Source organism: Stegastes partitus, unplaced genomic scaffold (assembly GCF_000690725.1).
Source record: "Stegastes partitus isolate 25-593 unplaced genomic scaffold, Stegastes_partitus-1.0.2 Scaffold1126, whole genome shotgun sequence".
In the NCBI taxonomy this organism is placed as follows: Eukaryota; Metazoa; Chordata; class Actinopteri; family Pomacentridae; genus Stegastes; species Stegastes partitus.
Window position 1 is genome coordinate 159776 of NW_007578857.1, and position 14395 is coordinate 174170.

A 14395-nucleotide genomic window follows, 5' to 3' on the forward strand; every position below is an offset into this window, starting at 1 on the left:
AGCGTCTGGGTCGGGGCCAGAAAGTGTCAAACATATGGATCTGACTGATGTAAAAGTGGGATTTAATGGCGTTTATTGGGGTACAAGGGCATGCGACAGTGTTCCAGCCTTTGCCTGAGATCGCATTTTCTGTGGTGGAGAGCTGTTCATAATGTCGATCCTTCAATCTGATTAAATCAGTCCTGACATATTTTACACTTTTAGTTTGAAATTGAAAACTTTAAACTTTGTTTATTTACATATCAGAGCAACATCATCATTCATCTGTAGATGCGTTTCTAACCACCTGATGAATCTAAATCTAATAGTCTAATAGCTTTATTTTGTTAATCTACCATTTCTACAGTGTGTTTTTGGAACCTTTCTCGCTGTAAACAACACCACAAGTGCATCAGCAATGAACCAAAAGAGTAAAGTTGCAAGCTCAACAGCTGAACTATGAGGTGCTGCTTGTTGTAAAACTCTTTAAAGCTGAGTGGAGTTTCAGATTCAGATGAGTTCATCATCATGAGGGACTCCTTTCACATAATATTTCTTCCGGTTATAAAAACACGCTTTTAGATAAATCGCATTAAGCTGCATCCTTACACAGGATGGAAAATCAGAGAAGTTGCTTACACAGAGCTGCTGAACAGCCCGAGGAGGTGAAACCTTGTGGGTAGAGGAGGCAACCTGGTGTTAAAAAAATGTGAACATTGAAGAATAAGGGTAAATGTACACTATTAAGCTCTCTTATGACTCCCTTAGGTAAATGTGCTAGAGAGACAGACGGCCTTTTGTCCACATTTTCAGAGGTGTCCTTTCTCTCCTCTCATTTTTGTTGCCCATGGCTGTGTAAAAAAGGGGCTGTGCTCATTATGTAAGTGTTTCTCTCCTGTGACTCTGTGGCACAGTCCTGTTAAATGTTTGTCGCTGTGCTTTTATGAGACTGCTCGGAGGCCGGCGCAGTTGTGTCAAGATGTCCGACCTCGATAACATCCCAGACTTTCCCTCTCTGTTTGAATGACCACAATGACCCGTTTCCACCCATGGCTTATAAAATAGGGGAGGTATGGTTGAGGAAGTATGCCATCATCTGGTACTGACAAATGCGTGAGTGATGAGTTAACCTTTTTACACATGACTTTGTGGATAAAAGTCAAACAGCCCTCTGTGATAGGATGTTTTGGATTCTCTGTAATACTTTCTTTTCATTGTTTGGCTCCTTTTCTGAATAGAGAAAAACCTAATCACTGCTCGTAGTTACTTTCCTACTACATTGTGAGTATGACACGACAGTCAGACTTTCTTAGGAAATTTGCCTTGTTAGCAAGGCCTAAAAGACAACATGTGCAAAATTGCAAAATGCCGAATCCATACAGAGAATGATTGCTAGCTGTCTAAATTCCCTGTTTATGGTTCTTAGTTGTAAACCATTGTTTATGCAGAAAGAGGATTCTATGTAATGAGTAGCTTCAAACTCAGACGGGCCACTTGGTAATCTCAGCTCAGTCTATAGGTGTTCCCGGTCTTCTCTGATTGCATGTACAGGCTTTCAGTACATATCTTATCAGTTGTGTGTTGTGCAATTTGTAATGAACAAGCCGCTGATGTTTTGACATAATGTTTCATGCCTTTGCAATGGCTGATGCTAATTTGCGTGGCTAGAGACCTTGCACGTTACCACTTACAGGGTGCAGCAGTCTGATTTAATACATGATGTCATGCTTTCATTAACTCTATAAATCACGGACCGAGCCTGGGTCACACACTGGTGTGATCTTTAATCTGTTTGCGGTGACCTCAGTGTAAAGCAGTCTGAATGAAATGGCAAAGGTCTCGCACCTCATAAAACTAAAAAGCCCAAAAAGCCCTGGTTGATTTAGATGCTTAACTGCACCACCCACGTCTTTACCCCCTTCTCCCAATTACTGCTGGTATTTCAGCCACATCAACTACTGTGGCTAATAAAAAGAACAAACATTACGTCTGTGGCCTGACAGGGAAGAATCGGTGGTTTCTCAAACGCTGGAGCTAGAAGTCATTCATCTCAGGACTGCAGGGTGACGTGCAGAGTTGACGCTCGAGTGGTATTAAAAGATAAGTTCCTAATCCTTTTGGCAACAGCGAGAAAACACTGAAGGAGGGATAAAAATAAGGCAACAGAATAGGCTTGAGAGCTCATTCCCTTGTTTGTAATCTAAGGACAACATATAGCACACAGACCTGGAGGGGAAATGGTGTTTGGCCTCATTCAGAATCCTAAACTTCAAGTTCTGCATTGTTTTATAATGAAGGTAAAATGTAGGTTAGTTAGCAGTAAAGAAGATGTGTTCTCATATGCATGCACGTGCACATACACACACAAACATCCTGCAATATTTATGTGACTGTCACTTGAATTTGCTGCTTCAGTTAATTACATCTGACAAGTTTAGCAGCTGTTGAGCAACATTTTTTTTTGTATCTGATAATTCCTCTTCAGGTATGTCACAGATAATTTACTGCCAAACTGTCTGCACTTTAAACTTAAGCTTCTGTTTAAGCACTTTGATGTGTGAAGTGGAAAAATAAGTATGTTTCGAAAGTCAAATACCTCTCCAGACTTTCGCAGACACTCATACATATACACATGCATGTACATTTCTGTTTGCATTGCTGTCTCTCAGTAAAAAACAGCCATTTAAGGTACATTTAATACACTTCAATCAATTCAAAGTAGCAACACTTAAGGATGCAAGGTTTATTTCCTCTCTCCTGACCAGAAAACCAACAAGGAAAAACTGACAGTCAGGATAAATGCAACGCTGAGGAAAGACAGACTGGAGGACTGGGAATGTTTGTGTTTAAATTGCAGACCCACAGATTGCAGTGGAAAGCTTGAGTGTGAATTGCATCTTTTTTTTCTCCCACAAGTATGAAATTAGCTTTTACAGACTTTTTTTTTCCCCCTTGTTGCAGCAACTGATTTGTTTTCTTTTGCTCACACGCTGTGCACTGTGTGGGTTGCTGCAAATCAGCAGCACAGGAAGAGAGGAATGAGAGAGAAGCTGTACTCAGGTAGATGCAGATGAGAAGATGTTTTGCCACATCCTGCCTTGCTTTCTGACAATGTGACCTCCCAGGCTTGAGGAACTTGCAACTGTAGCTGTGCACGTGTCTGTTTGCAGTTAAAGGCGGTTATTGTGGTCAACATTTAATTTCTGTACACAGGCAAAACTTCTTGTCAGATTTGTGGAAGTGGGACAAAAGCAAAGTGCAGTAGTTTATTTACAACGAGCAGAAGGCATTAGGCTTTTCATCTTCCTCTAAAAAGTACAGAAGAGAAGCAGAATGTTGTTGAGCTGACTGCACGTGCAAGGACTCTATAAACAGCTTAACAATGCTTGTCTAGATTGGCCAAAATAGCTGCATGCAGATTTAGATATTACACCACCCTAAAGGCCGTTGGGGCGTGGATATTAACAGATGCAGCCAAGCTTAACCATAGACAGACAGACAGACCAACTTAGAAACTGAAAGGGCTTTCTCAGCTGTTGCTTCTGTCTCCGGTCTCCATCCCCCGTTCACAGCCACATCATTGTCTCATTAATCCAACAACAGGCACATAAAGCCTTTCACAGCTCCATTCACTGATTCACTGTACTCGCTTTATGCCAAACAAGACTTACATTATTCTGATAGTATCGGCATGATTTAAAACAAAAGTTTTCGGAATTTACCAGTCACCTTTCTGGGTTAGATGAAAAATGGTGGCCAACACGGTCCTGCACCAGTTGCCATCCATCAAAGACTTATCTAAATGGGTTGGTTGCCAAAACAAATTAGTGTTGTCTCAGTGGGGGGGTGGATGGCATGAAAAAATAAAGTTGTGAAAAATAGCAGCTGCAATCTGACAGTAATAAACAAAACTTCCCAGCAACGTGTGATGAAAATGAGATGCGATGGTCAGATAAAACCAGGACCAGAAGGTTGGAAGAGTATAAATGGTGCAAATGTGAGGGAGAGTGATAGAAGAAGACATGCCAGCGGGTATAAGAAAGATGAGAGAGGGAAACAGAGGAAATGGGGAAGCGGAGAAATCCATTTGGAATGTCTGAGTCAGGAGAGAAATGGAAAAAATGTATTTTAATTGGCAACTGAGCATGGGAGGTGGAGAGAGGTGGGGGGGTGAGTGTTAAGAAACAGGGTGGTGTTAGTCTAGCGTACAGAAATATCCATAAGGAACAAAAAAAAAAAGTTAAAGGGAGAATAAGCACAATGGAAAACTTACACAAAATCCTCTTGTCAAACTAAACACCTCTAAATTAGGAATTGTAAACAAGCACTTGAGTACACACACACACACACACACACACATATACAAGACAATTGTCTGCAAGGAGATACATTGCAAACAGTCATTTGCTGACATTTCTATGCTATTTGTTGTGGCAGGCTTTTGCCACGGGAATTTCCTGATTATTTTTTAGTGTGTTTGTTTCATGAAAGTATTCCTCACTCAGCTACTGGGGATGACAAACAGACACACAATACCTCTGGGAAAATGTGTTGGTAGATTAGAATTACAACCAGTGCTCCTTCTATTTTTAACATTAGGTTTTGCCCTTTAATCTGCACGCTCTGCCAGTGCGCTCACAATGTGCATGAATGTGACTAACAAGACTAACTGCTGCTTCTGCACCACACTGAGCAGCACAGCCCAGTGACCACCGTAACAGCAGGTAGATGTGGCCATATGTCACGGAGTCATGGGAGGGGGGGAGAGGGTCAAGGGTCGGCTTGGCGTTAATGATTACCTGGTGAAGCGTGCTGCTTCGGTTCTCTGTGTTTGTTTGCGTAGCCGTGGTGACAGCGCAACAAGCTGATGCATTACACGCACACACTTCCCATTGGTACCATTCCAGCCTTTATCATCCTCTGGCTTTCCCTCAGCGAGTGAAGAATATTCAGTGTGAAACAACACAAAGGACTTGCAAAACCTTGATAAGAATAAAACACACAACCGGCTCAAGAGCTTAATGACTTCAAATGTAAGAAGCGCTTGATGTTGCTTTTTCTTGTGTGTGGAAAGTTTGTGTGGGAGAAGGAATATGCTTTAAAACACAGCCAAGGAAATCTTTAAAGAGGTTAGCCTCTCGACCTTATATCCATCCCACCACAAAGCCGTGGGGAAGGAGCTTTGTGGTTTTGGTTTATGGGAATATCTCAACTTCAAATGAGGTGAGAGATGGGCAAACATCATAACGGACCTCATAAAGTCATATTTTGTAAGGTGAAAACTGCACGTGGTCGGTCTTGTGAGTAAAAAGTCAGTGGTTTTCATGAGCCATCCAATGAGGAATAATTAACTCTGATCCTACCAGTCTGCATCAAACAGAGCCAGAATGTTGTGTGCGAGTGAGTGTTTGCTCCTGCATACGTGTGATTTGCGTTTGTGTGTTCCTTTGTACGTGTCCCTTGGTGTTTTTTGTTTGACCACATGTAACCAGCAGGCTGCTTGTTCTGTTGCTGTGTTGTCCTTTGTGACTTGCATGAGGAATGAGGCAAGGGGAGGTCCGTGTCAAAGGTCAGACAAAGAGTATAACCTTTTCTTTTTTGCTGCAAATGTCACACTTGATGACCACTCTTTTATTCATATTGTGAACAGGTGCATTGTACTGCAAGAAACACTGTCTTTTGTCATTGTGCTTTTTTTTTTTTTTTTTTTTTAAATCTGTTTACTTGCTTTATATTGGATCGTCAGATATTTAGATTGATGCCTTTCTCATATTTGTCCACTACAACCAGTAGCCAATTAGCTTAGCTTAGCATTGGGAAGAGGAGGAGCAGCCTGGCTCTGGAGCAACTAAAGGGAAGAAAATGTTCACCAAATTAATCAATATAAAAAAGATGAAATGTAATTGTTTTTTGTCATGATTAAACAAATTTAAAAATGTGCTGATTTGTGAGCTTTAGAATTGTTTTTTTTTTTTTTAATTTATTTTATTTTTTTTGCTGCTTTCCATGTTTCCAGCCTATATACTTAGCTACCTGATTTCTGTAGTAATAGATTTATTTAATGCATCTGGTCATCCATAGACAGATATGAGACTGGTACCAATTTTAATTTAATTCCCCACCAATAAGCTTAAATGTATTGCACATATTTTTGAACTTTTGTGTTAACCCTTATGGCATGTAGCCTGTTTTTACACTCTGTATTACTGTTGTAATGGATTAATACGTCAATTACGCAGCCTTTTTTGTTCCTTTTACATTGTCTGCAAGTTCATCACTTTACTTTCACTTTTACTATTATTGTCTTAAATGATGGGTGTTGATAGAGAAAATGCCATTGGGTTAAACTCCAAAGGATTTATGACTGTAAGGGAAGAGGCAAGAAAATTATATGGTAACTAATGGGTTGAGTAAATTTTTAAAAAACCTGACTATTAAATTGTGATATTTCTTGTGTATGACTTTGTCCTTATGGGAGCAGAAGAAATACAAATAAAACATCCTCTAAGACTAAGGAATGTAGACAGACAGCAAATTTCATGGAAACACAGTCATGAGATTTTGATTTGGACCAAAGAGCCGGTCAAGGGGAAATTGTGACCTGAGTGAAGGTTGCGATCGTCACTTAATATAGGAAGGAATCATCCTGTGGAAATGACAAATAGCGAACAAAACACAGGAATGCACATTTTCTGCAATCTAACAAGGGATATATTTTTCCAAAACATTTTGATTTGGACAAATGAACTTTGATGCAGATGGCAAAAAACACACAAAAATGAAATTGATACAAACAGAAATGCCTCTGTTCCCTTAAATAAACTTTCCTGTACCTGACCCACAGCTCAGAAATGCATTTTCTCCACTTCCTGCAAAGCCTCAGCCTGGTGAAATCGAGATGAAGAGCTTTTCAGCCGTATCCCTGCTTTTCCATGAAAATCATTCATCCTACTTTGTTGTACTGGCTGTGGCCCATATCCTGCTACTGTTTCCCTGTGTTTTGTCCTTATTCACACAAACAAATTCCTCTAAAGTCTCACTAAATCCACAGTTTGGCTCAAGATTCCTATGAACTTGAGAATCCAGCTGCTCATTCACTCCCATAATTTTATATTCTTGCTCCCATTTTCTTTCGTTGTATACCTCGACAAGACCTCCCATAGAGACACCTAGACTAAAGTGTGTGTACCCTATGTGTGTGCTTCCACCAGTTTAGCTCTCAAAGACCCCACAGCTATGACTTATGGCTCATGTTGACAGCCAGTTATTTATGCATCCCTTCAGGCCTCTGTGCTCTTTAGTTACCCCCTCAGCTTTTCAAATGATCACATCACAAATCAGACGAGTGACCCGCAGCCGCTAATGAACGAAACATTTCTCACCACACGTTACTCCTACAAGGAACTTGTTTTGGCTGCCACTTATTTGACATTTCACACTCCTGTTTTAGAACCCTGTGAAGGATTTTTAACGTACATGTGATGTTGAACTGATTGCAGCCGGCAACAGAAAATGCAAAAGTCAAATAAACTGCCCAGATTCCAGTGGTCTGCACCTCAGGATGAATGGAAACATAAAACACTGTGGCAGGGATTCAGATTCATTCCCTTCAGCCCAACGTCTGTGGCCACGCTGAGGGCGTGCCCCTACATTGATCAGACACCCACCCCTACCAGGCCCTCCTCTAATTCAAAACCCTGAAACCCCACATATAAAGACAAGGATTAGTGCCATCTGTTGGGTTTTAACATAATCTTCTTAATCAATCCCAGTGATTTGCATGAGGATCTAGATATGCTAGATATGTTGGATTTATAATCTCTACACCTGCTTTTTTTCTTCTTTTTCTTTGATCCAGTAGAAACAGAAGTTGCATTTTCACGTCTTGTCGCACAGCCTCCACATCTTTATCTTCATTCATAGCTCAGTATTTGTTATGGACAGGGCCTCTTGTGTTAACAGACACTGAATTGCCCCTTTGTCTCTCCTTCTCATCTATTGAGTGAAGTGTCTGTTGGAGAGGGGACCATTGTCGCTGTGGGATGGGGTTATTTGATTCCCTGCTACTATTCGCCTCTGTGGCCATAACTCTGAGTGCAGCGAGCATGTTTCTCACACCCCTCACTCCAGCTGGGGGACAGGAAACAACTCTGTCTGTGACTGTGGCTTTCAAATCGTTGCGTCTCGTGAGTGTTGCGATGGCAATGCGCAGGGACGGCAAGAATGCAGCACCCAGATGCTGGATCTCGAGGAATCCCCCTGCTGACGCAAGGCTTGGACAGAGGAATCTGGTGCCACATCCTTGTTAAACCAGAGGCAGACTCCAGCTTCGAACAGAGACGAATTATTTGGAAACTACAGATCCCCTTATCAGTTCACTATCAAATGACCTCACAGCCTTGTCTTCCTTATTTTTTGTCTTCTTTTTTTTACAATGTAAGCCGAAGAAGGAACATTGCCATTGCAACAATAGCTGTCTAAATGAGAAATATTAGGCTTTTAAAGATTTTAAATATTACATAAATAGTTGCTTTAAGATAACTTCACAATCTCAAACAGTTCACCTCCTTTAATGAGAAAGTAAATCTCTTATAAAATATGAACTCCCCAAATCCAGCCTGACAGAAGAGCTTTCCAGCACCTTTGATGTCATTTTCACCTTTGTCTCGAGCGTAACGTTAATGAGGAGAACAGGATATGTCCACTGCTGTATGTGATCCAAAGCACTGATCAAAGACCCCAGAGACAGATCGGTCATATGATCTGGCCAAGTCTACTTGAGACTCAGACAGCCAAGACAGTCATGAATTAAAGAAATTCCCCAGCAGTGCGGCCCAGAAGTGTGTTTCCTCAGTGCTTTTATTATGTCTATTTCATGTAGTCTTTGAATCTCATAGGAAAACACCTTTGTGTTTGAAAATGCAAAACTACATCCTCATGTAATTGGCAAGATTATTCAATCACTCTTTCAGTCACTTTGTTATTCTTTGTTTTATCTGAAGAAAATCTGGAATGAATAATGACTAACTGTAGCTAATAAGCTGTCTCATTTGTCTGTGGGGAAATCTTTCTGGCTTCGCAATTAGAGGTTACATTTGAGGCTCTCAGTAATTTTACACATCAGAACGAGATATCGGTCTGTTTACTCCACTATATTTGTCTGAGAAATTAGGTCACTCGATACCGATTACCCAGAAAACATGTCAAAAATTTTACAATATACAACAAACTAATGAAGATTAAATCAACAGCTTTTTGGCTTGTTGCAAAAAGTCTGTGGTTGCTGACCCTTATTAAGCTTAAGATGCCTACAAGTTGATAATATTTCCATCAATTCCACCCTTTAACTGTTACTTTTGCATCATTGTTGATTTTTTTCCCCCCCACAGTATTTCACAGCAGAAGATGAGTGTAGCAGATTTTTGTTTTTCCTTCTTTTCCTTTCCCATTATTTTCCCTACAGCCCCTCACATTTATCTTCTGAACCTCCAGAGGTGTCTAACCCTTTAGTTGGAAACAGCAATTGTGTGATGTCAAAGTTACACCTAGACTAGTCAACAGTGTAATATATTTGTTCTACCATTTGGCTGTTATCGTGCTCATTCCTAACTACATATATCCTATTGGCTCCTTCAGTACATTTTTTATTTGTCTTATTTTATACTAGTATTTTGCACCACTGAAGTTGTCTGTTAATTTTGTTGTACTTTGTGTATGAATACAATTAAAGCATTCTTTTCAATTCTATTCTAACATGCTCACAATCTGGCAGTCACTAAATTATCTTCATAGATTATTTGATTCTTATTTTATAAAGCATTAAAATTAGTTGCTAATTTTAACACAGCCACACAACTTAGAAACTCTATCTAAAGTACAGTTTATTAGAACAATGACAGGAATCTGTCAAGTTAGGATCAAATACCGGTGCTAATTGACAGAGCCGACGCAATTTATTGTAAGAGCAAGGGCGTGAAGGGCAGGAACACCACCCATGCTTTCAGACACTGTAATCCTTTTACCATCCCGCACTGAGCCACAAACAAGGAAGGAATGTGAAAGTGACTTTAGAACATCTTGAACAGAAACTACGAGGAGCTGGAATGTTTACTGAGAGTCAAGCTGGCCCATCAACTCAGCATAATGCCCATATTAGGCTGTTATGCCATAGCATTCCTGACATGCCCGTCGCAAAGATTGCCATGCATGTCACTCTGTGACTTTAACTTGATTTCTTGGGTTGAAGAAGTCACGAAAAAAAAAAAAAGCCATCTTATATAACCAGCGGCTAATAATCATGCGTTTGGGCTTTTCTCCGCTTCTGCAATGCTATCTGCTGCCTCCACAGAAGTCAACTTTCTAAACCCAAATTATAGGTCAAAATAGTCTTATGTAATAATTACTAAGTATGAGAAATTGTCAGCAAAGATGTTCGCCCCAGATACAGCTGAAGGGTCCGCTCATGACAGAGGACTTTTACGATTCTCAGAGGATCATGCAGCGCAGCACGTTTCCCAGAACTTTATTTTGACCTTTGCTCTGTCATCTCATAACCACAAGACAGATTCAGCTGCCATCTACCAGAAGGCCTTCTGAGAAATGCAGCCACATGTCACAGCGGAGCTCTTCTATCACTGTCCAAATGTACCTTAGCCTTTAAACCCTCCCTCTAATCGCTTTTAAAGAGAGCAGCATCAGAGCATGAGCAGACTATTAGCACAAGAGGAAGGGGATGGGGGAAACTCTCCTCCACATGAGCAATAAAATGACATGACAACACAGGGAAAGATGTGTGATAAGCACGTAGCACCACTTACAGTGTGGACAAACTCACGTTGGGGACTTGGCTCCTGCTCTTGGTCATTTTAAGTGAAGGAAATGATGCTGAGAGGTGATAAGCTGCAGATGGTCCTTGAGAATGTTTTATAAATGCATCCTGAGATTTGAGTGGGAGGTTGTGTAGAAAAACAAAATTAATATAATCAACTTTAAAACAAACTCTTGTGACAACAAATAAGACATGATTTGTTTATTTTTGAACAAGTATGGCATTTAACTTTTTTTTTTGCACTCTTTCTTGCTCATATTCTATACGTGCAAAAGGCCACTTTTAACCTGTAAAATATAAAAAAAATGCCCTGCAGCTCTGAAAAAAACTTTACTTTAACCACCAGTCGTAAACTAAAATTGACAAGAACCACAGCAGGAAATGAAACAGACAAACAAACAGCACGTATAGCAACCCTAGATACTGTAAGCGGTTGTGTTGCTGTCAGGCATACAGGGAGAGGATTTATCTTAGTTTTTATTGCAGGGCCAGGCTATCTCCGTTGTACTGAATCTTTTGTCAAGTGTAGCATGAACGAGGAGTCAACCGATGGGAACACCACAGTGTCAGAACAAACAATGACAAGCAGCAATAGGTATGTTAGAAATGAAGATAGACAGCATTACTTTCTGTTAGGTTGTGTGAGAGAAGCACTTGTTGAGGTAATAACAAGGATTAGCTCTCAACTGTGAGAGTGTGGGACGTACTGGGTCGGTACCGAGAGCATTTGACAAAGGCTGCCGAGGAAATAGGATACTTTTAAACATGTCAGTTTGAGAAAAGAGGAGAAAAAGTGCTCATGGTGATAGATATTTAGCAGGCCTGCATGCCACAGGTGTGTCAAACTTAGCACCTGGGAACTGAAAGTCAAGGCAGTGATTATGCAATCGTGGTATGAGGTGGCTATCTGGGGTGTGTTATCAGAATTTTCTAAGCCATTGACAGACTGTGCGCCCAAGTTTCACGAGCGTTCCTTAAACAGCAAGGTTATGCAAGCTAATACAATAGGTGGGGTATCCTCGACCAGCAGAAACCAAAATAAAAGAGCGCAGTACAGACACTTAGACAAACATTAGGACGAGACTGCATTATTCAGGCCACAAGATTGCATATCTCAACTGCAATGCATACAAATGTTGTTTCGTGCGAACTATATGCATCTGAGAGTCAGGGGAAGTGGGTTTGGTGAGTATTTGCACATGAGAATGCAGAAAAGAGCTTCTGGGAAAGAGAGGCTGGGCCATGTGTTAGTGTGAAATGCAAATCAAAAGTGTTTACAGTTTAAAAGAAAAGGTGTGTGATATGTGATGTGGTATTAAGGCTTGTGTCTGTCAGGGAAGTTTTCCCACTTACTGACATGCCTGCTCATACAATGCGAAATGGTATGTCTGCACACTTAGTCACAGTCTTTCCAGACCCACCTGTAAACACAGCGTATCCAGGTAACCAGGTGTTGGGTGGAGTCTGCTGCTGATTTCATCAGTATCTCTGGGAGGACAAGAATGCACCTGGAGAGACATTATTTAGAAATGATTCAGACCAAAACGAGGATATAAAGGTCACTGAAGAGAAATCAAAAGAAAGAGGAAGCACAGAGTATGAGGGCAAAAAGAAGAGGTGTGGTTAACTGACAGTGCCCAGCGTGAGCAGTATTAACAAAGTCTGCTGGCCTTTACAACGCTTTTTGCTCAGTATCAGGTAAATACCAGTATCACTGAGTCACTTACCATGCCTCAACACACCACCCATCATTTCGTTTTACCACATCGCAGGTGGTGAAGTGATGCATGGAGTGCTTGGCATTCACTCCTTGCTGCACCTGGATAAAAAAGACAAGCCAAGAACAAAAATGTAAAACATTGGAATGTGTGCCGCAGGACATTTTCAATATATAGCCACTGAATATTTAAGAACAATCTTTTTTTTAAATATTTTAGTTTAAGGGTACTTATCGGTTGTAAATTCATCTATTGACCCCAATCAGATGCCAAGTGCAATCACAGTTTTGTGCTATTTTCCCAACCAGACCAGAGATTTGGTCCAGCAAACCTTCACTGATCATATCTGCATTTAGACTGTCTAAATTTTCTTCTGTATGTTATCTCACAAGCTGAATCTCACAACAAAACAAGCCTTCGATACATATTCCAGATATATTTGTCAACCAAACAAAAGTCTCCATGATGGTGCAGCTGCAGGAGGTATGCATTCATACCAAAACTGTCCCGTTCTGACCTCCTGCTTCAGCCATGTCTAAGATTATCAACGCTCTGGGCTGAATACAGGTCAGGTCTAGTCCCAGTACAGACTTGAGTGCCTAAAGGCCCAGAAAAAGAGAAGGAACAGGATGTCCCCACTATAACAGCGTGAAAGAATGCCTCGAACAGTTGATTCAAGACGGACGAGACATTTCCCATGACACAACTCCAGTCATTTCCTGGAGCGCTAAAGTTTTGTATACAAACGGGTCTGAGGAATGCCGAAGCAGCAGGTCAAGCAGCGACCCCGAGGGTTACGGCTGACGTAAAGCCTCATGTCCAGCAGGATAGTGTGAACCCTGCTTGATCACATACATCAAAAACTCAGGGAAAATATACAAATAAAATATGTTTCTGTCCCATGGTAGGACATGAGTTGCCTTTGTTTTTGCTCTGGGTTGTCCCACAGCAATGTTGTAATGCTCCTTACCGAAAATATTGATATGTAGTTTCTTTCTGTCTTGAACTTGCAGCAAGTATATTAATGATAATGCTTCCAGATGACTACATCTCTTTATTAGGGTAATAACTTGCATGTAAGTTAAATTCAAAATGCAGGAGTTAATAATAAGTCTGCAGAATTTCCGCTAGTTGTGCTAAAATAGTTTCAGGAAATGGTTTTCTGTATATCAGAAGATGAAAATGTGTTGACGCTGCTTCAGTGTGTGCGTCTTCATTCTTTCCACACATCCTCTCCCGTTTCAGCTGTGATGGTTTTACCAGAAAAGAGTAAGCCTCTATATTACCTTGTGAAAAATGCACTGGACATTTCTCAGCCTCTCTCTTTACCCTTTACTGAAGTAAACCTGCCATAAGCTCCGCGGTCGTCAGATTTGTCAAAGCCACATCTCTCATCAGTTGGCAGTTTATAAGCAGGCACATAAAGTTATAGCTCCTCGGTTTGGGTTTTGATCATCCCGGATTACATTCTTTAAGGAGGGAATTCTTTCAATCCCTCACTTCGGTCCCAGTTGTCCTGTAGGCTGGATGGGTTTCACAGAACAGAATACTTTCTATTTTTACCACATATCCTTGGAACACATATATCGTAAAGCTCAACTCTAACACACAGAAGCACAAAACTTCTCTCACCGACTGACAGTTGAATTTTGAACTGTTAGAACCAGAGCTGAAGGAAAGGATATTTGTGTGTCAAGAAAGAACTGCAAGAAAAGGTCACAGACACGGTAACTCTATCTCATCAGATGCAGACGCTGGTGTTGTTTTTTTTTAAAGTGACACATATCCCTTTAGGCAGATAGAGAGGAATTAAGTTGATATCAGAATGCTTTAGTAATATGAACTTATTGGCATAGAGACAACAACAGGC